This window comes from Lissotriton helveticus (assembly GCF_964261635.1).
Source record: "Lissotriton helveticus chromosome 1_1 unlocalized genomic scaffold, aLisHel1.1 SUPER_1_unloc_67, whole genome shotgun sequence".
Lineage (NCBI taxonomy): Eukaryota > Metazoa > Chordata > Amphibia > Caudata > Salamandridae > Lissotriton > Lissotriton helveticus.
Window position 1 is genome coordinate 192,699 of NW_027611711.1, and position 26,826 is coordinate 219,524.

The 26,826-nt window shown below is 46.6% G+C and overlaps 2 protein-coding genes across 4 annotated transcripts in view; one reads left to right on the plus strand and one right to left on the minus strand.

Annotated features, from left to right (window-relative positions):
* LOC144806385 (uncharacterized) overlaps positions 1 to 15,016 on the minus strand; it is a 56,208-nt gene extending 41,192 nt beyond the window's left edge. Inside the window, exons 1-3 of one of the 2 annotated variants that reach the window (XM_078672751.1) lie at positions 14,918 to 15,016; positions 3,737 to 3,787; positions 1,818 to 1,935 (exon numbers count right to left, since the gene is read on the minus strand). The gene's annotated coding sequence lies outside the window, so the exon portion shown is untranslated. Of the gene's footprint in view, positions 1 to 1,817; positions 1,936 to 3,736; positions 4,333 to 14,917 lie in introns of those variants that run through there. The other variant, XM_078672750.1, reaches the window with a different exon arrangement.
* Positions 15,017 to 15,378: 362 nt separating this feature from the next.
* LOC144806381 (uncharacterized) overlaps positions 15,379 to 26,826 on the plus strand; it is a 41,837-nt gene continuing 30,389 nt past the window's right edge. The window contains exons 1-3 of one of the 2 annotated variants that reach the window (XM_078672745.1): positions 15,379 to 15,466; positions 16,107 to 16,176; positions 25,285 to 25,463. The gene's annotated coding sequence lies outside the window, so the exon portion shown is untranslated. The other variant, XM_078672744.1, reaches the window with a different exon arrangement.

Here is a 26,826-nt window from a genome sequence, read left to right on the forward strand (position 1 = left end):
TGAATTTTAGGAGGGTTACCGTATCTAGTGCACTCTGTTAGGCAGTGCTCACCTGTGGTTGTAAGAAGTTAATAGGCACCTTATCACGTATGCACGGTGCAGGGCTTTGAGTTACAGAGCTCCTCACGCTGTGGAGAAGATTAGGTCACATTTACCCATTTTCCCATATTTGGTCCTGATAAAATGTCAACAGATTGCTCCATGACTACACAAGGCATGAAAAAAGGTTGACCTGAAGTATAGACCCCAGCTTACCAGCAGGTCCATTGGTGATCGACATTTTCACACAGTGATAGGGGCCATTAGTTCCTCAGTTTCTCTGCCACTGTTTTTAATCTCAACATGGACGAGGAAGATCACATTAACTATATTGTGGCAACTGGTCGATAGCTGATCTTATATTCAGACTTCACCAATCTCACATCTTATGACACAACATCCTCTGACCTACTATGCTTATCCGGCGTACTTCTTAACCCCTTCCATGCTCATGACGAGCTCAGCTGGTCATGCAGTACACTGCTTGTGTGCTCATGACGAGCTGAGCTCGTCATGAACAATGGGATTCAAAGATGTTCAGCACTAGGAAGGAATTGCTGTAGCATTGATAGTGTTAGAAGATCTCCGACAAAATCCCCTCTTGTGGTACCCGCCCGGCATTGTAGCGCCGACCTGGTGAAGAGCATAGCCCAATGATGAAGCATGTCACCTTCAGGTAAGTGACCGCAACTTGCCTTAAAAGCACATGCTTCCTAGGGTATCTGCGTTCAGTTACAGAGGATCTGGCGATTATCTCCGACTGGATGAAGGCTAATTGCCTTCAACTAAATGCCAGCAAGTCCGAGATTCTTCTCTTTGGGAAGGACCAGGAGCTTTGGTCCAAGCAGTGCTGGCCTGAACATCTGAAACCTGCCCCGCTTCTGAAGGAGACGGTAAAGAACCGGGTGTTTGGTTCGACTCCGGTCTAACATTCGAGAAGCAGACCAGAGCTGTTGCTGCTGTTTGCTTTGGCCTTCTGAGAGGATTGAGGCCTTTGCTTGGTCTCTTTCCGCCCAGCGTTCGCCAAACCATCATGCAAGCCTCCATTCTTGCGAGGCTTGACTATGGCAATGCCCTATACTTAGGGGCCAATAACGCCTGCCGAGGGTTCAAAACGCGGCAGCCCGCATGTTAGTGGGACTCCCAAGATCCCAATCTGTTGCACGAGTGCTTCTGAAACTGCATTGGTTGCCGATCGAAGCTCGTATTCAGTTCAAGGTGCTGTGCACTGCGCACAAAATCCTGAAACAGCAAGCCCCTACTGGGCTATCTGGCCTGCTGAAGTACTATTTGCCCAGGGGCACCTTGTGCTCCGTACACCACAGTTTGGTCTGTGTCCCTCGAGTGAGGAGGGCAAGGACGGGGGGTCGCTCTTTCTGTTTCATGGCAGCCAAGCTTTGGAATTCTCTGCCAGTTAGCATTCGATTGACCACCAATCTTTTGCCATTTCGGAAATCATTAAAAACATGGTTGTTCCCCACTCTGTAATCTCCCGTGTTTGTAAGCCCCCCTGTTCTCGCTGCCGGTTCTGGTTGCGCTGGGACGCCTCGTCACTGGGGCAGCCATGCGCATTATAAATCTTGTATAATTAAATAAATAACTAAATAATGTCTTTGGGACTGAACCTCCGGAACAGTATAACTGTGTTTTATTTTAACAAATGTACATAGCAGATATTGACCCTTGCTTGTTTCACAAAAATGATCGGATACCTGCCTCGGAGCGCACTTCTTAAAGACGAGTATGGGGTTTTCATGTTGCTGCTACAAGCTCCTTACCTGTGTGAGTTATCGGGAATGATGCAGGGGCAGACCCAAACCAGCCACATGTGGAGATCAATGACAAATACCGAAGAATTAACAGAGCTTCCAAGCTGGTGACCATTACTTAATTGACCTTGAAAATAAAAGACACGTTTTTAGTATATCTGGTGACTCATGACCATGAAAAACAAAGGTTATAAATTCAATATTGTGTCAAATACTTAAAAAATGGAACTGGGTGTGCTGAATCGGATGTTGCTCCAGGTCATGCGTGACACCTTCCACCACTATTGCTTAAGGGACTTGTAGTTTTGCTTTTCTCATTAAAAGGATTGTCTTTAAAGTCCCATTGTTCTAAGCGATGTTGGTCAAAATCAGAGGCCTGAGTGAGGGTGAAGCATGACACTGCTCTGCTTAGCAGTGAGATGAATGACAGTTCCACAGTCCCTCCATTCTTTGACGACAAAGAAAGTTTTATTGCAGCTTGTGTCACTGAAGAGATAAAACCCCTGGGCGTGTTTAATTAACTACTGACAAACATGAACAATCAAGAACATGAGTTTCTGGAAAACTATCAAGCACCCAATCAGAATCAGCCGCCCTTGACACCCAGGAATTCTTGAGGTTTTGGAGAGGATGAATTGCACGTGGTATAAGAGGAACACTACATCGACTCAAAGCTCATTTCTCAGGGATGTACTGAACTGCCAGGCTCATGGCACACTTAGCCAGCTCTTCACCTCCTCCTCCTCAAACTATTGACCAGCTATCAGGGCAAATGAGTCTGCAGCAAAGCATCGCTGGATTGGTTCCACACCGGACCAGGCAAGGTGGTCAACTCCATACTCCTCCAAGTCAGCGAGCACTCTGGTCGAGCCAGTCCACACCCACATGAATGTTCCCCATCAAAACTATTTTAATGGTACAAAGTTATGTTTCTGCCAAATGATTAAGTCAAAAATTGAAAGGTTTTACTATGAAGTGCTGAAAGAGAAATCATGAAGTTTTTCAATATTTCAGAATCTGCCACAGTACACAGGAGCATTATTTCTCTACAGCAGCAAATCATGTATGTGCGCCCTGTAGAAAGCACGTTTGAATAAAACATGGAATGCATTGCAGCCAAAAATCCATGCAACAACATAGAGTGCAAGATAACTTGTCTTATTATTCCAGCAGAATGAAATGCCATTCCGAATGTGTACATCATTTTAAAAACAAATACAGAGAAATATATGGTCAGTGTTGTTCTTCTGCCTGTTAAAAGACAATCTCCATTAATGTGTCAGGAATTAAAACACTATGAGAAACCCTACTCTATGGCAGGGGGCTGCCTGCCACTATATTGCAGATTACTTCCAACATAATCTGATTTATACATACATACTCCAGGGTGCTGCCAGCTATCGGGTCTGCACACAGCAGACTGGAGCCACTCAGGAAGGAGGTAAGCTCTACATTTCATCTTAAGCCCTTAGGTTACATTCACAGCCTGATGGGTCCGTAGAACTTTATCTTAGCTCTAACTGCGCAGAGCAGATGGACTTAACCCAACATAGTCTGTGTTGTGTGATGCCTGGCATCTTATTATCGTTGGCGGGAGGATGAAGCTCTGATAGGAGCTGCTACAAGAAGAGCAGAGAAACAGGACCACAGGTAGCCACAGAGCGACAACTGCCCAGAAGCTGAAGAATGAACTCTGGAACAACAAATCTCCTACACCCTGGAGATTTTCCAGGATAAGCAAATAATGGTAATGAAATGCAAACTGCAGCATTAAGATCACACACTACAACATCTTTCCCTTTAAACCAAAGGTAACAACCTACAAGAAAAAAACTAAACAAAAAGCAACAAAACTAGAAAATGCATTTCAAAATGATGCAAAAGAGAAACAGTTAATACAAATGAACAATATTGAACGTTGTTGGTACCTTAGTAATGTGCTTACTTCTTGGCTTCACTCCATCTGCAGCAATAACGCTCTGAAAGAAGAAATTACTGCTGTGAGTCTCAAGAGTCTACAGTATTACTGGTCTTAGTCACGAAGACTGCGGTGTCGGAAGATAACTTTCTCTTATTTGGCTTTACTGTTCCACCAGTCACGCCATCACTTTTAGCAGACACGCTACTGTCAGCAGCATCATAACTGCAGACAGATCAGCAAAGCGGATATCACCACTCACGTTGGATGAACAGACTCGTCTCTGCTACATACATCCACTCTGTTCTCAAATTTGCTTGGGGCTGTCAAAATGCAAAGAGCTGCAATATATTCGCCACACTTTCCTGACTACCTTGTTTTAAAAAGTTGTGACATTCAAGCGTGATTCTTGGTTCGTCTGCAAGATGAAGTTTTGAGGTCTCGACTATTCTATCCCGCAGGGATAAATAGACGAGAGTAATGTAGTTAAAACAAACTCTCTGACCAAGCAGATTCCATTCGGATTTCTCACAATGCATGTTAACTCTTGAAGCGTGGCGCTTCTCCAGTACGCGCTTCGCCTCGCACACCACCATCAAAGGCTTCTGATCCCCCTCACTCACACCCCATCCCCATATGCTCCTTTCCTCCCTCCCACTAGCTGGCTCCCCCGCCCCCCCACCCACCAGGCTCTTGAAACGTGACGCTTCACCAGTGCTTCCCTCCCACTCGCTCACTCTGCTTCTCCCCCACCCCCACCCCCATCCGACTTGTTTGCAACTATTCTTACCCCTTCTCCATTCCCAAACATTCCCTTCTTTAGCTTTCTATTCGAAACCGCTAGCATCAGCCTCCCATTCTGTGCTTTTACTCCTCCTGCCTCATTTGCTTCCAAGTCCGTTTTCACTTGATGTGTTCCTTTTTCTCAGTTTTCTATATAGTCTCTACCGGAAGCTATTGGACACCTTTAAAACTCATTTGCTCCAGAGTCCGTTTTTACGTGTTGGTTACTTTTTTTACCGTTTACAATGTAGCCAGATTTTTTACTTACGCTGGTTACTTTGATTAGTTTGCTTCAGAAACAAATGCGCTTCTCTGACATCATTTTTTTTTATTACACACGGCATTCACGCTTTATTTTTTGTAAGAAACACTGTGATTACTTTGTCTAATCTCCTAAACAAACATGCTGCGTGACCGCATTCGTCCCGGAAACCAGAAAACGAGCCAGACAAACCTCAGTAGATGTTCATTTGGAGGCCCAAGTCAAGAGTCCTAGAAAGACCCTTGTGTGATGTGTCTGAATACTAAACCGGGTTAATCTGCGAACAAATATGGAGAAAACGGAGGAGCTACGCTCGCAACTAAGATGGCCGCATAGGCTCCCGGCTCCGCCGACCTCCGTCCTCCGCCGGACAATCCTGCTACAAATCCTGAATTTCCACCCTGCCTCCGGGTGTGTGAACGGCTACGTTATATTTTGGTGCAATCCCGGGATTTTTTCCAGCTTTGTGGACGAAGTTACGTCGAGTTTTAGTTTGGGGCCTACACCAGCTTGTGATCCGGGGACTTGAGTACTGGCCCAGCCGGGTTCCAGTTGAATAACATGGGTGACCATCAGGGTCCGGTCCTTGGACATGGGAAAAAATTTTAAGCCCGATTTTGACGGCGGTCGTTGTTCTAGCCTACAATCGATGGAGGGTTGACGAGGCACGACAGTGCGCTGCGGGTGTGGGTCCCTGGCCCGGAGACCCGGTCTGAACCCCGCCGGTGTTTGCCGGGTTGGGATCTACGCCTGTGGCCTCGGAACCTGGACCGCAACCTTGGTAAGTCCTCGTTCTCCCTCCGCGACAGTCCGTCCCAAAATTAGCCGATTCCCCCGGGGTAGGCCGGGCCTCGGGAGGACGCGAACATGGGTGTCTCGGACCACGATTCGGTGGGACGGACTGAGTCTGAACCGTCGATACGATCTGTATTGGCAGCGATCGGGGCCTTACATTCCCATGTGGAGTTCATTGTCTGAAAAATGATTGTGGTTGCACACGGACTTGGACAAGTGGGACCGGACCCTACACCGTCTCAAAATCCTGATCAGCCTACATCACCCATGGCGGTCCCTGTAGCGGCAGTGTACCCTGTGCCACGAGAGGTGTCGGAGCTTCATGGCAATGTGATGGTAGATAATCGTGTACTCGACGTGCCCTATGGTCTGCCAAGCCCACCAACATCGTCTACCGAGTTTGGTTTAATTGTTGCTCCCCTTCCGGACTCTCTTGCTGGGATCTCTCTATGGAATGATTCAGCATTCTACCCCTCTTTGACGCTTTCAATTCCCTCACAGAGGCACAGACGTCGTGAGTGTGGAGTGTGGGGGTGTGCGGGCCGGAATAACAGGCGTGGAGGCCGGATGTAATGTGCTATGTTTAGCACGAGTTTTATTGTATACAGCAAAGTCAAGCTCTTGGGCACGGTGATTAGGTACAGTCCTTGTGGGTCGGGTTGGGGTTCCTAGCGAGGAGGGTCCGCAGGTGAGAACGCAGGCTGGTCTTCCGCTGCAGGGCTGGTGTTCTCCTTCCTGGTTGCGGGCGTTGGGGTGTCCCTCGGAGATAAAGGAAAGAGACACAGGGCAGTTAGTTCCAATAGTCACGGAACTCGGTCGACTGACACCGGCACCGGGAGTGTGAGGGCGGAAATAGACCGTGAGGGAGGGCGGTAGGGTAGGGGAAGAAGGGAAAGAAAAGTCGGGATGTAGGGATAGGGTGCAAAGTGGGGGGGGGTTGGGTGGAAGGTACTGTACAGTGGAGGGGTGAATATAATACACAGTGGTGTGCGCGTGACTTCTGTGCAGGATGTATACTAAAGATTTACACTATTTATACTATTTACACGGGGAGGGGGAAACACGGAGAATGGTAACAGTTTACTCACGTGCCCCGCCGTAACTCTCATCCGAGTTACGGCCGCTTTCCAGCCACCTCCTGAGGATGCCACCAATCCTCGCACCAAACGTCTTCCTCTTCCTCCTTCGCTCGCCTCGTCCTCTCTCCTACAGTCTCCGCTGTCGGTCCTTCGCGTCTCGCCAACTCCTGCCACGAGTCCACCGCTGGGAACCTTGTCTCCTCGGCGTCGCTGGCTTTTCTATCATCTGACCGGGTTCCTGAGGAAAGGCTTCCGGGGTCAGGCGGGGTCACTTCCGGTCCGGTAGTATACGTCGCACTTCCGGGGTCATTCCAGGCCGCTTCCGGTCCGCTGGGTTCCGGTGGTGCTGTCGGCGCCTGCAGGGAGACAGAGAGAGGTGTAGCCGGTTTTGGCTGTGGGTTAGTGATGCCGCCCGTATGGGCGTTCCTACGGTTGCGCTGTGTCCGGGAGGTAAGGGGCGTCCCTTCACAGTGAGCTTATGTCGACGAGGGTCACCGTTGCTGCCGATAAAATTCCTAGGGACTCTATAACTTTGCCTCGCCTCATACGGAACTATACTGAACTGTTTTCACATTCCGACTATCCTGCGGAGGCGAAAGCCTGTCTGGAAGTGGCTTGCTCCACTGATCGGAAGGGTCAAGGATGAGACTGACTGTTGGGGTTTGGCACTATGGGTTTTCTGAAGTGGGATTCGTTACCATTGTATTTATAGGAGGTAGGGCGGTCGTTACTGTTTCCCCTGTTTAGTTTTTAAGTTTGCTTTTCAATGGAGTTATGTGTTTATTATGGGGATTCTTGGTTCTGGCGGGGTGGGAGGGAGGACCGGGGGTCCGTATTGAGATGTCCTCCTCCAAGTTTTACTACATTTAGTACTGCCGCGGGTCACATCAACAATCTTCTTTGCCGCCATCACGAGAGCCCTATGGCCACGCCACGCCCACTACCGCTAGGCCACGCCCCCGCCGAAGGCATTTAAGCAGCGCTGATCACTAGCGCAAGCCAGAGAATCCTACCTCCTGAGGCGGAAGCCGGGAGAGCGCTTGTTTGCATTTTTAAATAAAATTGACCGTGAGACTGTGTTTTTATGTACCTACTCCTCTCCCTGGGCACCTATTATTTACTTATCACACCCTTGGTTTCCCCGCGCAGCGGAATTTAGCGCTGCCACGAGTCATATCAACAATCTTCTTTGCCGCCATCACCGAGAGCCCTATGTCCACGCCCACTACCGCTAGGCCACGCCCCCCTTCTATAAACCATGTGCATTCCCCGGATGCGCAGCGGACGAGCGCAGCGGACGAGCGCAGCGGGCGCGCCGTCTGCGCGCCGAAGGCAAGCCCGTCTGCGCCCGTCATCGCCAAGACATCGCCTCTCGCCTGTCCCCCTGGCCAAGCTCTACGGGAAATTCGCCATTATGATAGGGAGCTTCTACTTGCCCTGAACCCTGGCCAGACCTGTGATGAGCTATCAGGCCACCTTGGACAGACATGCTTACAATGTAAGTCTTGTGAATTCACAACACCTAGTCCCTGCTTATCTGGGCACAGGTCAGACTCGCTTAAACAAACACCTATTACCGTCCTCCAACTGAATATTAGGTCTCTCGCAAAACACCACTTAGAGGTCAACACACTCCTCCTTGATGAGAACCCTGACATTCTTTTTTTATGTGACAACATGACCAGTCTACCGAACCTCACGTTGCTATTTGATCAAGACCTTAAATAGAGACGCAAGGGGCGGCGGCATAGCAGTCATTTATAAAAATCAATATATCTGCTCCTTTATTAAGGAAGATATTTATGGCTGTGAAAGCACTCGATTTAAGATCATTATGGGCCCACACTTTGCTCTGTCAGGGCTTTATATCTATCGACCCCCTGGACCTGCTTCTAATGTTCATCAAAGCTCTCCTTGAGGTGGCCAACTCCTTGGTTGTGGGTTCGGCTAACTTCACAATATTAGGAGATCTAAACCTCCATTTTGATTTGACTCATGACCCTACCATCAAAAATCTCCTGGCGGACCTTGCGGCCTTACAACTAGACTCTTTAATTCAGACTGCTACGCACTCGGCTGGGCATGTATTAGACCCTGTCTTTACTAATATCCCGGAGGTTAGGACAGATGTGCCTAAACCTACGGGATGGACAGATCACTATTTAATCAAAATTACTATGATGGTCAGGGAAATGTTCAACAAGGATGAGCCAACCCGGCGCTTCAAGAGGCCTTGGCATAAACTTACAACCAATGACCTCCACTCTACTCTAGGAGCATTCCATTATGAGACAAATATGGACATCAATATGGCAATATGGCATACGCCGCCTTCCATGACTGGATTACCAGAGGATTAGATGCCCTCATTCCAGCTAAATGGACTAAGGGGCGCAGATCCCCCTCCAACCCAAGGTATAATGACACTTTGAGATCCATGCGGAAAGATTGTAAAAAAGCCGAGCGAATCTGGAGAAGGGACTACAATGATAGGGATAAAGCATTTTATCTGGCCAAACAAAAACTCTATCACAAAGCTATTTGCTCCGCGCGTGCTTCTTTCTATGCAGAAGAAATCAACTCTAGCCCGAACCCCACCAAATGTATCTTTAAATTGGTGCAAGAACTGCAGAGTAGCAGAACCCCTGTCTCCAGTATCACCTCCGCGCAGCAGTGTGAGTACCTTGCCATTTTCTTTGTAGAAAAAGTGCAAAAAATATATAGGTCATTCCCGCAGCACTCTTTTGATCCACTTAACTCCACTAATTCCAATATTAAGTCTTTAGAATACTTTCTACCATCTCTGGCCTCTATACTTAATCTTTCCTTCTCTTCGGCCAATGTCCCGACTGTCTGGAAACAAGCATGGGTTTCCGCCATTATCAAGAAGCCTACTCTGGACCCCTCCAAACTAGAAAACTTCAGGCCCATTTCGTTGCTCCCATGGGTGTCTAAACTTGCGGAGGCTCATGTTAGCAACGTATTGTCCCAATATATGCATCAAAATAACATCCTAGACCCATCACAAAACGGGTTCAGGCCGGGCCACAGTACTGAGTCTGCCCTCCTGTCCACGACTGAACACCTCCGGACAATTCTTGATGCCGGTCAGAGCGCTGCGCTGATTTTGTTAGATCTCAGCGCAGCCTTTGATACGGTTTCACATGACATTCTGCTACATCGTCTGGCGACAGTAGGGATTACCGGTCTTGCCCTGGAATGGTTCCGCTCATTCTTGAAGGACAGATCCTTCCGGGTGTCGGCTCCCCCGTTTCTCTCCCAGTCCCATTCCATCGGCCAGGGAGTCCCTCAGGGCTCTGCACTTGGCCCATTCCTTTTTAATCTCTACGTGCAGCCACTTGCGGTAGTGGCTAAGGAGTGGGATCTAACGCTGGTGTCATATGCAGATGACACGCAGCTGGTAATCACTCTCACCGAAGGACCATCTACTTCGGCCTCGAGATTCAGGAGTGGGCTGGCTGCAGTAGCCCAGTGGATGACGGACAATTGCCTGCAGCTCAATGCAGGTAAGACGGAGGTGCTGCTTGTTGGGAGGAATACCAGCTATTGGAACGAGCACTGGTGGCCCTCTTCTTTGGGCACCATTCCACCACCTAAATCATTAGTCAAAAACCTGGGAGTCTGGATAGACTCCTCGCTTAGCTTCCAGACCCACTCAAAAAGAGTGGCAGCTACCTGTGTGGGCCTGCTGAGGAGTCTTAACCCGATACTCAATTTTTTTTACTCTAAAGTCCGGCAACTCATTGTACAATCCACAATCCTCTCTTGATTGGACTATGCCAGTGTTTTATTTTTGGGTGCAAACAAAGCGGAGATAGCGCGATTGCAACGAGTTCAGAACTCGGCGGCAAGATCCTTGGTGGGTCTTCCCCGCAGATGCTCTGTCAGAGCTACCATTCGAAAGCTGCATTGGCTTCCCATTGAATCTCGTATTCAATTTAAAACCCTCACCCTGGCATTCAAGATCCTCAAATCCAGATGCCCAAAACTCCTGCGCCCGCTTCTAACACCTTATGTGCCACAGCGCAGTCTGCGCTCTTTAGGCCAACACCTAGTAATAGTACCCCGCACAAAGCTCTGCCGTATTGGTGGTCGCTCCTTCAGGGTTCTGGGAGCTAAGCTCTGGAACTCCTTGCCATTGAATATTCGCTCCTTGGAAAACCTGTCCGCCTTCCGGAAAGCCGTTAAGACCCATCTGTTCCCCTCTCCTTAGGACTTCCTGCCTCAGCTCTTTCTCCGCTATTGGTATGGTACTTGTGGATCCTCAGCGCCGGGACGCCTCTTTGCTGGGGCAGCTGTTGCGCTTAATCAAAATGTTAACATAACATAACATAACATTGTTTACTGAAGGCAGAAGCTTTAAGCCTCTATCTGCCTCAGGAGTGAACAAGGTGTAATTTACTGTGAATAAACCTCTACGGGTGGGACGAGTTATTAGAAGTACATTTCTGCATCACACCAATTGCAGCCTTATAACCCGATGTTCCTATTACCAGCTCAATGGCGACCAGTTTATCACCCTCTAAAGGATGAAAGGCTGAGCCTGCCCTACGAGTATTCAGATTTGGTAGAGGTCACACTCGGATGTCGGGTCAACTCAGTGAGTCATCTGGCTTAGTGAAGGCCAACAGCTTGTCTGTCTAGAAGTCTTTTATAATCGTGGTTGAGTTTACTTATATTTATTTCCATGTTTAGAAACATGTTTTGCTTGTGTGTGTAAAATAGGAACTTTGACGGTTATGGGTGGCATACGGGACACTCTGTGTGTGGGCTTGTTTAGTTTTACACAATAGCCCACGTCTAAGTATACCCCAGGTGTATATTAGTATCAAAGTGTGATTTTTGTTTATAGTAGAGCAGCAATAAGGTGCATGGTTTCGGCTACCAAATAAAACGTATTGAAGGGTACAGCGTTCATACTGATGAAGGGTCATGGCGAACACCCCCTTGCTGTGCTTTGAAAAACGCTCCTTTTCGGGTGGAAGGAATTACCCATAAACATGCGGGCGCATTGCTTGTAGCTGAATGGCGTTTGGCAGGTCTTGTGATTTTCATTCTGTTCCAAATATGCATTTTATATATTTGTTTAATTGTATTGCATCTATTGTAAAATCCAACGACTCTTTCAAGTCAGTAGGAATCTGTCTGGGGGCGATTTTAATGCTAAGCTAACTTACTCATGGTCAAGTGAATATTCACATAGCAGCAGACAAACATGCAATGGGGTAGAGAGCTAATGGACCATTTGAACACCCTTAACTTAATTAATGTTATGGAAATTGATGCAACTACAAAAGATAATGCCCCCCCCGAACCGACATTCAGAGGGAGGGGCTGCTCATCTACAATTGATAATGTTTTTTATCTCCCCCGCTTGAGAAGCAAGCTTGCTTAAAGCCGAAATTATGGCCACAATCTTTGGGGACCATAACCCAATACAAATAACGTTACGGATGTCTCCAGTTCCAACGCCTCAGACAGAATGTGGTGCTAGGGACCGATCACCATCTACAGATAACCTCAGACTGGCTGGCGAGGCATTAATAACACAGAACGATTCAGCTCTATGGTTAGGGGAAACATGAATCTTATTAACATCTGCTTAGAGGCCCTGTTCCACACCCAGTGGCTATCAGCGCCTTTACCGAACTCAGTGGACCATTAAATCCTTGCTGTCTAAACCCATTTGTACAGTACTGCGTGAACCTAGATGGTTCAATCAGGAGTGCTCAATTGCCAACAGAAAGCTCCGCAAGGTCCTATCTCAAAGCCCTAGGTGTAATGGGATGCGCTCATTAATGCCACCAGCTTAAATAATGGGAATATATTTTGGACTACCGCTAAAGATCAATTGGACAACCGTTCCCTCCCATCAGATGCAACATAATGAGCGCCACCTGGGAAAGTCACTTTTCCACTATTTACCAAGAGCCTGCTTTTTAATCCGACCCTTTTATTAACAGGGTGCCACCTGGAATCCCATTATCAATAAACAAGGTTGAGGAGGCTATACGTCAGAGTGCGGGCAATAAAACTCCAGGCCCTGATGGGTTGGCCATTGATCTTATTAAATATAAACCAGATTTTTGGGCCCCACTGTTGTTAAATATTTTTCATATTCTAACCAATGCCCCACTGTCTAAGACATGGTCTACTAGCACGATCGTTCCCATTTTTAAAAAAGGGCGATTGCACACAACCTTGTTGCTGTAGACCGATCTCCCTCATAGATAACAACCTTAAAATTTTAGGCAGAGTTTTATACACAAAAATTTTAACCTGGACAGAGGACAATCAGTTTTAGAACAATGCCAACTACGTTTCAGGGGTAAAGTTGGCACAAACGAGCAAAGTCTTAATCTTAATTTGATCATAGGGAAGTACACTTTTGCACAGCACTTGCCACTTTACTTAGCTTTCTTTTATGGACCTGTCCTCAGCTTTCGATTTTGTCAATAGGTCCCGTCTATGGTCCATCCTTTTAGAATATGGACTGGATGAGGCCCTTGTTCATTATTTAGCCTATCTCCATACGGACCTGAAAGCGAGGTCAGGATTGGTGTTGGGGGAGAAGTTTCCAATTACATCAGTGTAGATAGAGAAGTCAGACAGGGGTGTGTTCTGGACCCTTTTCTATTTATCATATATATAAACAATTTACTGATCACACTAACTAATGATGTTCCCAGAATTCAAGGCAAACCTCTCCCAGGGCTTTTATACACAGATGATGCAGTTTTAATTGGTCGCACACCAAATGCACTACGCACTTTAGTTCGAGGTTTCACAGATTTTATGTCCGGCCTAGATTTATGAACAAATTTTAAGAAATCTTTTATAATGCCTTGTGGGCCAAGGAAATGTCTGTTAATATTTTATCTCTGTGGGCGACCAAAAATTTACTTGCACTGCTACTTCCCCTTATCTGGGAATGGTCTTCGCTGCGAACGGCACCTGGTGTGAACACTTGGCATATTGTAAAAGTAAGTTCTCGAGGGCTTTTAACTCAATCCTCAGTCTCCTCCGCCCTAGAAAATCGGGAACAATTCCAGCCTTTTTAAAGATTTTTAAGATCCTGTGTGTACCAATAGCTACCTATGAGGCAGAGGAATGGAGTGTTGCCAACTGCTCTTGCGTCCAATCAGAGGAAAGTAGATTTTGTAGAAAACTCTTGGGCGCCCCAATCTCCACCCCTCTGTACATATGTCACGGCAAACTGAAATTAGGATACATTGAAGACATCATAGGGCCCGCCCTGTACTATTTTGGCTAGCCATAATGGAGAATCCCGAGGCTTCTCTCACAAGGGACATAATAGATGATAGTCTTCGCTGTGAGAAAGGGATGGATATTCCATGGCTTCCTGGGGTAGTTAACGGTCTGGAAAGCGTTAACCTTGGTAGACTGTTTGCCAACTCAAACATAGCTGTAACAATGGACAAAAACGTTTTAAAGACAGCATTGTACGCATTTTATAGCGCGGATAAACTAGAAAGGGAATTGAATATAAAAACGGTCGCAAAATTTATATCCATTGAGCACCCTTAGCACTGTCTACCAAGTTATATTGCACTACCGATGTCCCAATGGGAGAGAGGCCTCCTATTCCGTCTAAGAGCTGGGACCGTAAGATATTTGCTTTGTTTTCCCTATAGTTATAACGCAAAACGTGGCTCACTGCCATGTCCATGTGATGGTCACAGTGGTCAAACGCTTTTACACTTTTTAGTCTTTAGTAAATACTATATGAAATATGCACAATGGTTGCTAATTCCGTATTTTAAAAAATTGTCACCTATTAATTTAACAGACGCTGTTGACTGCAAATTTAAATTGGACAATGTTGCATCGATCTTGCGCATTGTAGCTACGGCTGCACGGAAATCTATGTGCGATCTGTGAAGTCATTCGTATAGTAATATTCACAATATGCACTTTACCTAGGTTTACTGTATTTTGCTACATTATGGATAGGACACTGCTATCTATTTATTTTTCTATTTTTTTTTATCCTGTACATGTGTTACTTTTACTGGTCGATCTTCTCATCACAGACTTTACAGGCGAAACAAATGTCACCGTTTGCTGAGGCCTTGAAAAGAGTGACCCAACTCCAGCAATGAGGGCCAATGAGCATTGTGGAGACAAAATAATCCTGTATCGATGCAGACAACAACAACAACAGATGAACCCCGGAGAGCAGGCTCGAGACCCTCCAGCAGCAGACAGTCTTTGTATCTCCTGACCTCACCTGGGGTTTCATGCGGGTGCTGTGCTCCCTGCTGCGCTCCCTGCTGTGGGTCCTGCTGCGGGTGCTGAGGGCCCTGCTGTGGGTCTGGCTGAGCTTTCTGAGGCCTTTGAGTAACCCCATCACTGAACTATGAGCGCGGGTTAGAGGACCGTAGATGGACAACTGCGCATGCGCTGAGGACAGACACTGCCTCCCACCGAGGAACGCGAGGTCAGGAAGGCCTTGAATTCCAGTGTCCGCGCGGGGACACAATGAATGAGATACAACTGCCTCCCGCCGCGGAGCACGAGGCGCCTCGCGCCACAGCACAGGGTGAGATATATTTAAATGCAAAGCTCCTCGGTCGACTCCTCTGGGAGAAGTGTCTTTCCTCTGCGCAGGCGTATGAGCGGGAAGTGTCTCTCTGCGCAGGCGCAGTGAGGCTGCGCGCCCTCTGTCCAGGGCGGTTTACAGTCTGTACCCCGTGCAAGGGCCTAACTCGGCGATAGGACGTGTGTCTTTGCTCCGCACATGCGCAGCCGTGACGCGCGGTCCTGCGCGTGCGCAGCAGTGAGACCCCATGTTTTGTTTTGTTTTGTTGAGCTCGCGCGTCACTCGGAGGGGGAATAACACACCGGGACACACTCCTCACAGGCATCCGGGCCCCCGGTGCCCCCTCCCCTAGGCCCTGCAGCCCCCACTGAGCGGGGCTCGAGCAGAGGTGAGGGAGGCCTCTGACCCCAGGGTGACGCACGAGCGCGGGGGCATCTTCAGGACACTGAGAGGCAGCACTCAGGGCAGGGGCTGCAGGGCTTTCCAGACTCTGAACTGCGTCATACATGTGTGACTTAAGAAAAGAGAGTGCATTCAAATCAATAGTTCCACCATCTTTATAAAATAATGTATATATGCCAGCATAGAACAACTGTATGTAGCGTTTTCCTACTTTGCTTTCCCGTGTGTCTGTGTGTGTCTGTTGGTCTCTGTGTGTCTGTGTGTGTGTGTGTGTCTGTGTCTGTCTGTGTGTCTCTGTTGGTCTTTGTGTGTCTGTCTCCCATTCCCTGTAGGGAGAGTTTGTAGCTCCCCATTGTAGAAGCGTCGGTCAAGAAGGAGCTCACTGCATTGAATCATTTCTTGGTATGCACTTTTTATTATTATTACAGGAAATCACAATGATTGATTGTCTCTTTTGTATTCTTCTTTCCCACAGGGTCTTCCACTTCATTCCCTTAGGTGAGCCTCGGCCGCGGTCGTCTCTCAGACAGAAGGTAAAGACTCAGGTAAGTGTTTTTGCTTTATGATTTAATCAAAGGAGGATGTGAAGGATAAATAATAGCTATGCGTATATGTGAAGGGAGGGGGTTGGAGCAACCAAAACAAGAAGAGTAGCCGATGATTTCTGCTCTTGTCTTTGTTTCCATCTCACTTATTTCCTTTTCCCTGGGTCCCTTTCACCCCTCGGCCTCCCCTCCCATCCCTCTCTGACTCAGCCCCTTTCCAAAAGCCCCATAGACGCCCACGCACCTGTAAGAGCCACGTCACTCCGGGGCCATGGCGTGGTGACTCCAGTGAGGTTTGGTCTCCTTCTGTTTCGACTTTCCCTCCTCGCCAACAAGCTGTGACCTCCCCAAGGCTCCAGTTCTCCCTCTCGGAAGGCTGTTCGATGTTCTGTTTCTTCCGGTCTTCCCTACTGGTTTCTCCGCCTTAGGTTATGGCTCACTTGAGCTTGTGGAATGCCTTTCTGGCGGCTTGGGGAGGATTTACCAAGTCTTAGTTCCTTTTCTCTTTCTTCAGTAGCTCGGTTAGTGGTGCTGCTATTTCAGAATAATTGGGTTTAAACCGGCGGTAGTAGCCTTGTAAGCCCAAAAAGGATCTAATGCCTTTTTTGGTGGTAGGGAAGGGGGTGTCTAAGACTGCTCTCAATTTCTCTTGTTGCAGAGCGATAACCCCATCTCCCAATAATTAGCCCAAATATTTGACTTTGGTGAAGGTTATCCTGGACTTTTTGGAGTTCACGTGGAGCCCTGCAGTCCTAAGTGCTTGGAATATCTTCCCACAATGGACGAGATGTAGTTCCCAGTTAGGGCTAAATATTATGATATCGTCTATGAAGGCTAAGGAGTACTCTTGATGTTGGGAACAAACTTTGTTCATAAGTCTTTGGAACGTTGCTGGTGCTCTGTGTAACCCAAAAGGCAGTGCAGTAACTCGTATAGCCCATTAGAGGTACTAAAGGTGTTTTTTTCTTGGTCTTCCTGTTTAAGTGGTACCTGCTAATAGTCTTTTGTAAGGTCGAATGTGGTTATATATTGGGCTAAGCCTAATTTCTCGATTCATCGACTCTTGGTAATGGGTATGAGTGAAATTTCGAGATGGCATTGACTGCTCAGACGTTTATACAAAAACGGATGGAACCATCAGGTTTCAGAACTATGACAATGGGGGAGACCAGTTACTGCTGGAAGGTTTTATGACTCCTAGTTGTAACATGCTCTGTATTTCGGCAGGAACTGCGTCCCGCCTAACGCCTGGTATTCTGTAGGGGCGTTGTTTTATTACTTTATTTGGTGTGGTAACAATGGCATGCTCGAGTATTGTTGATTTTCCCAGGAGGTCCGAAAAGATGGTGGAGAAGGACTCTAAGAGGGGCTGAAGAGACCCTTTTTGTTCCTCTGTTAGATGTTCGTTTATGGGCAATTTATTCAATGTTGAAGGAATGGGTTTTGAGTCAGACAAAACGTAATGGGTGTCTTTTGGGAGGGGTCCCAACCATTTCTTTAGTAGATTTATGTGGTATATCTGGGTTTTGGTTGAGGAAAGGTGTAACCGGTAAGTAGTGAGGCCTATCCTTTCAGCGCCTTCATATGGTCCCTTCCTTTCTGCCCGTTTTTGGCGTATTGAGGAAGGTAGGAATAGGAGCACCCAGTCATGGACCTGTAACTGTTGTCACCTCTTTCCCTTATTGTAAGCCATCTGCTGGCTTCTTTGAATTTTTTCTAGGTTTTTGGGAGCAAAATCTCGCAATTTCTGTATGCGGTTTCTTAGGCTTTGGCTGTATTCTAGATGGTGTTGTGTCTCTTCTTGTTTCTCTTGTTCCCACGCTCCTCTTGTCATTTCTAGCAAGGTTTGTGGCTGTCTCCCGTAAAGAGGTTCAAAGGGAGAACAACCCAAGCTTCTCTGAACGTGGCTTCAAATAACAAAGAGGGCGAGTGGCAACAACATGTCCCATTCTTTCCCTTCGGTAGTTAGCATTTTCTTCATGGTTAGCTTGAAGGTGGCGTTATATCGCATTCACAGACCATCTGTCTGAGGGTAATAAGCCGATGTTTTTATTTGGGTAATTTTTAAGGTTTTACAGACTTGTTTCATTAAACGAGAAACAAAGGGGGTACCCTGGTCTGTCAAAATCTCTCTTGGAAATCCTACCCTCAAAAACAATTCTATTAACTTTTCACTGATGTTTTTTTCGTGCTTGGTGTTTGTAGGGGAAATGCTTCTGGGTATCGAGTTGCGTAATCGACAATAACCAGTATATCGATATATCATCTTTTTGATTTTGGGAGAGGACCCACTAAATCCATACTTATCCTCTTATAAGTAAAGCACTTGGTGTACAACATTAGGGTGAATACTATTTTATCATGTCCGTGCACCATCCATTGATTACACCCACCAACTATTAAAACGACGAATCCATGCCAGGACTGTCCAACATGCATGGAAATTAAGAGTGCCCTGACAATGTACGCGGTCTAAGAAAAACGCAAGTTAAATTGTCAAAGCAGACTTGATACTCTCGTCATAAGAAAAGTTAAGTTGCCAAAAAACATTAAACGAGGAAGGATTGCTTTTAATGCGACACGGCTCCATTGCGTATTATATTGCACTGGGTAAACCGGTCATTAGTAGGAATCTCGCTGGACACCAGCATGGTGAACAATGCCCTTCCAGGCTGCTCATTCCCCTGTGTGCTCGTCGTTCAGCACAGAGTCCACGTGGCCTTCACCTCTATCACACACACTCACAGCTCTTTCTGCACCGGGCATTCTGAATGTAACCAAAAGTTGATTTCACTCACTGCCATGATGAGCTCGAAGGGATGGTTGTACACCCGCGCCGGGGACTAGTACTTTAAAAGAACTAGTCCCCGTGGTGGGCCACCATGAACTCTAAGGCCGTGGCAGACAAAGTTAGGTAAATAGCAGGCCCACGGGTCACCGCCCTCTTTCTTTTGTTAACAAATCAAAGCTCCCCTTCTGTTCTAGGCCTCTCCCCAGCCTTTACACCTGCAGCGGCGGGCAGTGCTGTGTGTTTAACCACACGGCAGGGTCACAACTTTACGCAGGCTGGGCACACCTTGAGTGACCCACACCTTTCTGTTCCCTTCAAATATTTATTTTCACTTATCCATGCAGCTTTCCCACACGGTGTTTGTGCCTCGCCGTCTTTGGAATTCAGCTCCCGGTGGACCCGAGCTTTTAATTATTAATTAAGTGGGCGCTAGGTGCCTCTCTGGGAATATTCTGCTCGCCCTGCTCATTAGCTGAATCCTGATCCTAGCAGCAGGGGCGAGAGAAGCCCATGGGGTGGCAGGCAGGAAAGCACCGTCTACTGCCCTTCTACAGATATCAGTTGTCACATAATGCAGCTGTGACAGGTGAGCGCGGCATTCTATGCAGCTGGCCCAGTGCCTGGACTCTACCTGGGGGCCATGAAGGCTCGTAGGGGGCCTGGCCTGGACGATGCACGGGGAAGGTACAGACAAATGCAGTGTAAATACCTACAACCTGTCCACATTTCTGCATATCTTAAGACGTGTAAATGTCACACCCTCTACAACATTATTTTTCACGGATACAGAATTATCGCTTCAGATTCTTTATCCCTGCCTCCATGCTTGAGCCCCAGAGTGAATTACCATCTTTAGTAGCTACCGCGTGGAGGGTTTCCTCGAGGCCATTGTTGTTTAGTCACATTAAACGACTTAATTATGATGTAAGGCCTTCTAGATGTACTTCCAGACGCGGCCCGCATGACGGGCGGGTGGGGGGGGTGGAAATTGGGTCGTCACGGAGGGGGGAGGGGTTCATTTAATTAAAAAAAATATATTACATAAAACTTACCGTCCCGCTTCTGGATGGGTCCCGGCTCCCGCTCCCGCCATCCTGCGTTTTCTGTGCCTGCAGCTCTCGTCATCAGCAAAGGCAGCGTCCCTCCCCTCCAGGCTCCACCAATCACAAGTGGTGAGGCGCATTGGAGCACGCCCCACCCGGGCCATTTTCTCCATTGTAGGCCGCTGCACCAGCCTAATAGAGAAAAAGGAGAGAGTGGGCGGTCCTGCTCCAGGGCAGGGGGGAGTGGCTTGCCCACTGTTGTACGTACTGACTGTTTGGTCGGCCCTGGAGCCGATCAAACACTCAGCATGCACAACAGTGGGCAAGCCACTCCCCCCTGCCCTGGAGCAGGACTGCCCACCCCAAAAAGGCACTTCTGCTTTCTCGCCGTACAAGAAGGCAGAAACATAAAATGAAACTTAATACCATTATGTTTCTGCTTTCTCGCACGCCAAGAAAGCAGGGGGGGGCGACGCCCCCACTCCCCAATGGGGGAGGCAACACTGTCTGCATGGCACACATTCTTTATAGCAGTCACATTACCCATCTGGGATTATAAGTATATGGTGGGGGTCCAGAAAGTTGAAAATACATTTTTGCATACATTCTTATCAGTCCCCCAATTAACTTCAATTTTTGTTATCCATCAAGAATTGACACTTATCAGCCTTTATATCCTTCTTGGCCTCCTCAGGACAAGGGTGAGGAAACTTGTAGAGCAAAGTCCAGGTGCCCTGCATTCAGAACCCAGTTCATGACGAACAAGCAAATGTCCAGGAAATCTCACTTCATTACTTTCTTTTAATTCACATGCCACTAATGGAACGTCAATGAATTTCTTAATAACCTCTCCGAGCATATACGACGTTCCCCGCTCTCTGAGCTTTAACAAACGCGTATGGTCACCATTCTCTGTCCATTCTGCTAGGGGTAATGTATGTGTCAGACCTGGCTTAATCTAGACTCAACATTTAACCATCAGATTATTAGGGACTAAAGCTAGTAGTATCCCGTGGCGTTATTACGTTAAGCACAGCATGTTAAAATTGGGGCGCCCAGTTCTTTTTAATTCACCGGATATGATAAAAAAAGAGGACCTGACTTGGATTAAAACCCAATTCTTGAATTTCCAGTCGGTGGAGCGTGAGGAGCGGGAGCTACTGAAACCATCAGTAAAGGCTTATTTTTGGTTAAAAACCTCCCCTCGGACTGAACCTTACCTGAGAATTGTTACTAAACCCTTCCACCGTTTGCTTTTAACTAGGTTCTGTTTTAACCTAATTCACTTCTTTTTAGGTAATTCCCAAGGATGGAGTAGGCAAGAAGATTTGAGTCCGTGTACCTGTGACAAATTCTCACCACAGGATACTATGCATTTTATAATGTTTTGCGACCATTATACTGTGATTCGCAGGAAGTTCTTAGTTCCTATTTTAAGAGAAAAAATGTTTTGTACAGGTTAAACCTGCTTTAATTTAACTCCAAATGTTGATTGATCCATGGGAGATATTTAATATTGCAAGCTTCTTAGTAGCAGCCGTTCGTCTCAGACAAAAAAGGTACCCTATGATAAATGCTACATAAGCATCAACTGTACACATATGATCATTGTTTTCCTTTTTGCTGCCTTGCTGCCTTTCTTGAAAATACCCCTAACGTGGTAGTCCTTTTATCTATATTCGTGCAATTGGCTATTGGGGTTTTTATATGCCTATGAAATTGATTTTGTAACATTGATTCTTTTTTTTTCTGGTCACATGTGATTTGGATTTTAAATGTTTTTATTCTGAAATAGCGAATTTTACCGAATCGCTATTTTGGAATCTCAAAATGCAATTTATTTAGGAATTGCAAATTATTTTGCGATTCCTTAACATTACCTAATAGCGATTCTGTAAATAGCGAATCGCTATTAGGTAATATGACTTCATTCATTCCTATAGCCCTAAAAACCCATAGGAATGAAGGGTTTTGCATTTGCTAATTTGCAATTACCAAATTGGTAATCGCAATCAGCGAATGCAAAGCCAAGGGTGCCTAGGGGCCTAAGCCTCCCCCCCCCCGAATTACTACCCCCAAAAGAGAAGTGTGTACTTGTAAAGCACCCACATGCCGCTACATGGCACTTTGAACAATGCATTTTTGTACATTTTTCACAGTTTGCACATGGTTACCATCAACTTGAAGTTGATGGTAATTAGCCTTTCCTAAATGCACAGTTCGCATTTAGGAAAGGCTTCTTTCATTTGCAAAAGGGATTCGCAAATTGCGATTACCTAAATTGGGACCACTGCCTTCTCTTAAAAAATATTTTCGCACCCATTCACAAATGGGAAAGTGTCCCCTCGGGACCCCTTCCCGTTTGTGAATGTTGTAAACTGCGAGTGTAAACAATGGTATTAGGAAGTGACGCTCTTGGCACGCCCCTTCCTAATAGCGAGTGTGTGACTCGCAAAATAGCGTTGGTACATACCACTACCAGTTTTTGAAGTCGCAAAAGGGTTGAAAAATTATGGTACATCTGGCCCTAGATGTGTATTTCGACTGTCAGACTCCGCCTTTCATGACTCTTCCTCTTGTGAGTCCAACTCCTTGTAACTACACCCCTGTTCTGCTGCCTGTCCTTGCCCCCCAACTATGGGCTTCCAGAGTGCAGTGGCGGCTGGTGAAGTTTGAGAGTGGTGAGGTTGGCCTTGAGGGGGCGGGGGGATGCTGTGGGGGTTGGCGGCGGGATGTCATTTTTTTCAGGAGATTAGTCGCCATTTCCAGTGCAAATCTTATTAACTGGAAATGGGATAAAAAGCTGCATTTTTCAGACTAATTTTAACAGCAGTTAAACTAAAGTGCGAATATGTACATTTTTATAAGGATCAGAGAGATTGTATGGGGTGTGAAATCACTCCGTTATCAAAGAGGAGTCAGTAAATGTAGTTCCAGCTATTTAGCATCTATAGTTTTGTCTAAAACAACAGACTGTGTTTCCGTTTTATATCCTCTTTTCTTGTAAGGTAGAAGGTGTTGAAGAGATAGACCTACGGGTTCTGACCTCTGAGGCATCACTTAAGTCACGTGCAGAGCAGTCGTGGTCATCAGGTTTGTCTGTGGTCAGGAGAAAAGATTCAACTCCCTCCATGCCTTTGTCATGGGGTATAGATATATATAGTCCTGGATGGTTTCTAAGATGTTTAAAAAGTCAGTGGTCTCTCTGATGTATGTACTCATGGATTGTACCAAGGGCTGTAAATGTTTGTCCAGATTCGTCCAATCGGTTCATGTAATGAATTGATGGTAGAGACAATCGGTCTAAACGGAGGTATGGTTGCATGTTTGTGAATCTTAGGTATCATGTAAATGTAGGGTATTGCAAGATTGGATTTGGTGAGGTAGTTTCTGTCTTCGTTGCTGATGGTACCCTTTTCGATGGCAACATTGAGAATGGTTTGTAAACTTTAGTCCTGAGGGCCTCAGGACACAACAGAACCTCATTGCCCCATCAGCAATGCGCCACAAGGCGCGTTTGCAAAGTGGTGTAAACAAAGGTGTGGCCTCGTACCACCTTTCAGCAATCCCACTGTGTGGTGCTTGCTGGAGGTACCTGGTGGGCTAGTTGGCCCTTAAGGACCCATAAGATGCGAGGGGACTTCATCCCCAACCCAAAACACGCCAGAAGGTGTGTTTTCAAGTGGTGCAGGGAGGGGGCGGGGCCTCCGGCGAGATCCAGGTTAGGTTTTCTTTTTCGTTTTTTAGGAGGGGGCTGTGTGGCCCGCCTTCTCTTAACAATTTTTGGGCCCTGGGGATCTCATCTCCCAGGGCCTGAGCATTTAAAAAAAATAGGAAGGGGGCCTGGCCTTGTTTTATTTATTTTTTTGCAGGGAGGGGGTCCCCTAGGTCACTTGTGACCCCGGGGACCCAATCCCCCAGGACCTGGCCTTGTGTAAAAAAAAAATTGCCGGGAGGGGGCAGCGTGGCCTCACTCCCCTGGGCCACCTCTAGTCCCGGAACCACATCCCCCAGGGCTTCCCTTCCATTTAAAAAAAATCTAAACTAAAGAAGAGGGGGCTTTGTGCCCCCCTCCCATGCAATTTCTGGCCTCAGGGACCCCATCCCCAGGGGCTGACCCTTAATTTGGAGGGAGCCCCAATGCCCCACGGTCCCTGCCGGCTCCTTGCCTCCTGCGGGAGCCATAATTGCTTTTGGGCAAGGGGAGCTGCTAACATGCAGCTCCCTTTGCCCAAAAGCAATTCTGCTTTGCTTCTTGGAAGCGAGAGCAAGTTTCCTGCTCTCGCTTCCAAGAAGCAAAGTAGAGTTTGCTATGGCATAGCGGGAGACATTGCAGATGGCTCTAGGGGGTGATGGTCCCCAGGCCATCAAGGGCTCTAGAATGGGGGCTGCGCGGCCCCCCTCCCAACGAGTACAAAGCCCCTTGGAGGTGGTGGTCCCCGGGGCCCAGGGTGTCATGAATTCACCCACCTGTACTCCGGTTTGTTCCTTCCTTGATGCTGCTATTACCAAACTCCCTCTGAACTCCACCAGAGAGGCAAGGATAAGATTCACTTGCCGCCCTGATCGAACCCCGGGGGAGGGAGGGGAATAGGGACGAGAGAAAAGAGAAGACACACTGGATTCTTGTAGACCGACTTGACAATTCAGTGGTGTAGAATGTCTCTCGAGAAAGGCAAATTGTTACTGGGCTTCAGTTTTCACCTCGTGTATAATCTGATAAATGTACCCGATTAATCTGAACATCCTAAATCACTTCTTTAGGTCAAACATCTGCTTTGGAACTCTTAATTGGGTATACCTGAATTACCCTTGACCATTTCTCAAAAGGATTCTTGAAACTAAAAGAAAGAATAAACAAAAAAAACACTACAGGTGCACTAATAATCTGTGATTGCTCAAATTATCACAAGAGTTACTGATTTCCTTTACAATATTTGCTCCGTAATTTCACATTAAATATACATAAATGATAATAGCAATCAAGCTCTCTGTTCCCTTTCAGTCTTCTAATCAGACTCAAGGTATTTACACAAATGTCCGTTTTACTTTAACGTTCTTCACTTACTCAATGTCCATAAAGTCCTTGGATTGTTTCAGAAAGAGTTTCAAAACGTTCTCTTGATTTATAGAAGGTCAAGAGGTCTCTGCCACAGTTCTGATAAAGTTTAAATTCTTACTGGTATGTGTTCAAGCATGCTAACGCTTTACCATTCAGAGCGAGGTGTTGCTGGGCAACCCTTTGTTGAATCTCTTTTCTTTTCTCTTTTGCAGGAAATCGGAAACCATGCTGGGAGAGGATTTGGACCCGGAAATTCAGAAACAGGAAGGAACGTCTGAAATGTGCACCGAACAGCAAGAACACAGCCTAAGACACTGAGTGAAGACAGGGAAGGAAGCAGGGTGGAGCGCTGAAAAGCTTCAGATGATCTGCCACCCAGGTCCGGAGTCAGGTGAGTGTTTAGGCACGAAGCGAAGCATCGGAAACCAAGTAGGTGGAGTTTAAATAGCTTTGGGTCTCAGGTTTTCTCACGTGTGCATGTGAAGGTGATTTGGTCCTTAGATCTTTCCCAGGTAATTCACGTGTACATGCCAAGACCGTATGTGACAGGGTTTTTCCGGATGCAAGGCATGGAAAGATCTGACCAATCTTGGAGTATGTGCATGTGTTTCTGGTTCCCAGGATTTTCTGACACATTATAACCCTTCCAGTCAATTAAATACTGTAATCGACCATGTATACGTTTTGCATCTATAATGCGATTTACTTCATATGCAATATTGTCTCCAACTACAACAGGTGGAGGAGGGTTGTCTTTTCGTGTGGAGGGATCATGTGGTTTGAGCAAAGATACATGAAAAACTAGGTGGATGGCATATTCAGAGGGCAAAGTTAATCTCATTGAAACTGGATTCAAAATGTTATTTATGGGAAAGGGGCCAATTAACCTAGGTTTTAGTTTCTTGGGGCCTTCAATCTTGATATTTCTGGATGATAACCAGACGAGAGCCCCTACTTTATAGGGTGGTGCTGATGTTTTGTGTTTATCGACTGATAAACAGACCACCAATCTGCATTGGTTCCACGTGTGTGTTCTTTTCTTCTGTTTCTTTTTTCTCAACTCTAAAATGCCAAGTTCTTAAATTACTTCTGGGTCTTTCACTATTTTGCTCTCCCAATCTGTGATCTAACTTAACCACTAGATCTAAAAATTCTGCGTAGTCCTCAGGCAAATTAACAATGTGTGCCAAAGAATCTTTTAATTCATCTCTAAGGCCCGATAGAATAAAGATATTCTTTTCTCCTCCGGCCAGTGTGTTTCTGATAACAATCTGTTGAAATTTGTTACATAGGTTAAAGATCCTTGGACCCCTGGCGTAGATTTAAAAGCTTGTTATCGGATGCTTGAATAAAAACATGTTTGGCAAGTAAACTGGACATAGCTGTTTTAAAAGCAGCTAGATTGTGCAATAAAGTATTATTTGTGTCAACCAAAGGCATAGCCCAGGTGGGCGATACGCCTCCTAAATAAGAGATGATGAAAGCTATCTTGGAGGTGTCGGTGGAAAAAACCTGCGGTATACATAAAAAGTGTAACTGGCATTGGCTCATAAAAGTAGTAAAATGACTACTACCACCAGTAAATCGTTCCGGGTTTGCCAAGGGAACTGGGATTGGAGTTACCACGGTGACTTGCAGGTTCTGATCATTGTTAGGGCCTTATGTACTAGGGGAAACAAGCATTTGCAATGCAATAGGGCTCGCATTAGTAAAGTTAGAGGTATTAGTATTGTAAATGACACATTTTTTATTTA